Below are 2,824 nucleotides of genomic sequence, written 5' to 3' on the forward strand. Positions count from 1 at the left end.
TTCATGCCAGAAGGTTTTTCCCACAGAGCCTGAACAATAAGGACATTCCCTGAGATTTTGATGAAACTTTATGGCTAAATGTTGAAGAACGGCTTGATGTTAATGAATATTTAGTGGATTTCAGATCTCCATTAACAGTTTTTCCCCTTTTTTTCACAATGCATCCACAGTATTGTTGTACAGATTGTAAAATGAACTAATACATTTTTTCTGCTTTCATATGTAAACAACTCGTGTTCTATGATCCATGTTGTTCATGTTGTAGCCTATATTCTGTATTTTATGGCCTTTGTCAGTTTGTTTGGGCTTAAGTGTAACATTCAATGTGTTTGCTGTGTTTACAGTTTTACATTCATTCAGCACTGAAGGTGATTTGAAACCTGTACCTTGTATTGTTTGCTGCTGAATTAACGACTGTTACAGTAAAAGTATTTCACGAGTTCACCGATGCAGATATAAAGGTTAGCAGAAGTATGAAAGGTTTGTGTGTTTGGCGTTCTGTCCGGGGAGCGGCACCGAGCTCGCCGGTTCCTTCTGAACCCAGAACACTCTCCTGTGTTTTCATGGTTCACTGAGTGATGTTTATTTATTGTATTAAAAACACAAAATGAGTCAAAGTCAAAGATTCAATATGATTTTATTTGTTAAATTTGAAGAAAACACAATCAGCAGTGAATGAATAAAGCACACATGCACTGGTGTGAGATGCTGTTTGTGAAAAGCAGAGCAGATGTCAGATGAGAGAGAGACAATGAATGTAGAAACACATGTGAGACACGAGTGAGACTCAGATGAGAACAGAAGTCAGAGAGAGAGAGAGAGAGTCTAGTATGAACACTGATCTTGTCTCTTGAGTTCTCTAGTGACTGTTTGACTGTTATCTTTGTGTTTGGCCTCACAGCTCACTGAGACCCCTGAGCTCCACTCCTGCTCAGAGAGAGTCAGACTGCTGCTCCAGCTGTACAGACCGTTCTTCTCCAGGAGCCCAACACTGCTGTCCTGAGATCTGCTGCTCCCGTCCACCTTCCACATCACACTCCAGTCTGAGGGGAAACCCTTGTTGAGCAAACACATCAGTGTTGCTGTTTTCTTTGTGGAAATCTCTTCACTGGAGGGCGGCAGGACGCTCACTGTAGGACGAGTGAAGCCTGAAAAAACACACAATAATCACAAACTCACACAAGAAACAAACATCTTCACTCTCTACTTAAAAACAAAATATCGGAGAAATAAAAAATATTTTTTTAATAAAATAAAAAGGTAATAATCTGTCTGCATGAAATATACGAGGTCTCTTTCATTTGTGTTGATCTGCATGCTTTATCTTTCGTAAATGAATGACTGCTGGTCAAAACATTATCAATGCATAAAACTGTAATATTAGTGACATCCATCCTTTTCATTAAAAGTGCAAGAACAATACATCCTAAAAAAACTACAGTTACAACATTGTTAGTTTAAATATAATTTTTTATAAATATTTTGAAATGAAAACAAGCTTATTGCACATTGCTTACTTACTTCAAATGTAGAGAAACTGCACTGTACAATTTGCTGCAGTTTTGCAGCAGGTTCGCCAGTAACTTACTGTAGATTTAATAACTGTTTTATACTTTCCCATTAGTTCTGTTTTTAATTTGAGTTCAATTTTACTATAATCAAAAACACTTTGACTTTTGAGGTTCAAAAGGAGCAAGATGAGACTGGTTTCATTACTGGAATTAGCACAGCAACAATGCAAAAAATTACATTCTTCTTAAGCATATTTGTTTTGTTTTAGAGTAAAAATATTTAAAACTTCTTAAATTACAATACATTTACATAATAAAAATGACCTAAGATATTTAATCTGTGTTATGAACGAAAATATAAGAACAAGGTAAGTTTATGTTTTATGCAAAATTGTAAATTATATACAGTAAGTCACTGGCAAACCTACAAAACCTTTGACAGATATAAACTTAACATAAAAATAATATAATTATACCTTAGCACAAAACAAATTTAAACTTCATTTTGTGCGATAAACTGTGTTACAGACAAATTGTCGAATTTAACAAAGTCCCTAATTAAGCATTTTAAGCAAGAACAGTCAAATTTTAGCACACGGTTTACATTATGAGCCTAAACCAACAAACAAACATTTGTCAGAAATATAAATAATGTGAACATTATTTTAAACTGGGTTTACAAGAAAGTGAACAATAAATAAACAAACATGTTTAAAGTGATTGAACAGATACAAAGTTATTTTATCTAAAGTGCATTTCCTCTGGAATGCGCAGGAGTGAACAAATTACTAAATTAATTTGCTAAAATGTGCATCTCATGTTGTATTTCATAGTGGAAGTATAAAAAGTACAATTTGTAATAAGATTATTATTAGATGTTTTACTTACTGCCAACATCCAGTCTGGTACCGCCGCCGAATGTGTACCACAGTGATACAAACTAATAGAGCGACTGTACAAAAACCTCTGAACGCTTCAGTAACTAAAAACACACCACAAAGACGTCTTTACATGTCACTCATAATACAATTTATTTCATATGCTGATTATTTATCAATGTTATATGTTAAAATTATGTTCACTTACAATTGTAAAATTTTTGTTATAATGTAAATATGACATCACACAAAACTCTATGTGTTACGTTCTATAGTTCACTACTGAATGTGATAGCTGCATATCCCAGAAATTCCTGAGTATTGTATTCCAACTCATAGAAATCATATAAACTCAAGCAAAAAAAATATGAACAAAGATACTAAGCCTTAATAAAGACAACAAATACAAAGATCCATATCATTATTTCATATACA

At 33.7% G+C, this 2,824-nt stretch overlaps 1 gene segment (V, D, J or C); it reads right to left on the minus strand.

The window, feature by feature from the left end:
• Window positions 1–618: 618 nt before the first annotated feature.
• Window positions 619–2,442, minus strand: LOC306890728 (Ig lambda chain C region-like). The segment is given in 2 exons: window positions 2,400–2,442; window positions 619–1,148 (listed from the first exon to the last, which is right to left on the minus strand).
• Window positions 2,443–2,824: the final 382 nt, after the last annotated feature.

Source organism: Barbatula barbatula (genome assembly GCF_947034865.1).
Source record: "Barbatula barbatula genome assembly, chromosome: 25".
Lineage (NCBI taxonomy): Eukaryota > Metazoa > Chordata > Actinopteri > Cypriniformes > Nemacheilidae > Barbatula > Barbatula barbatula.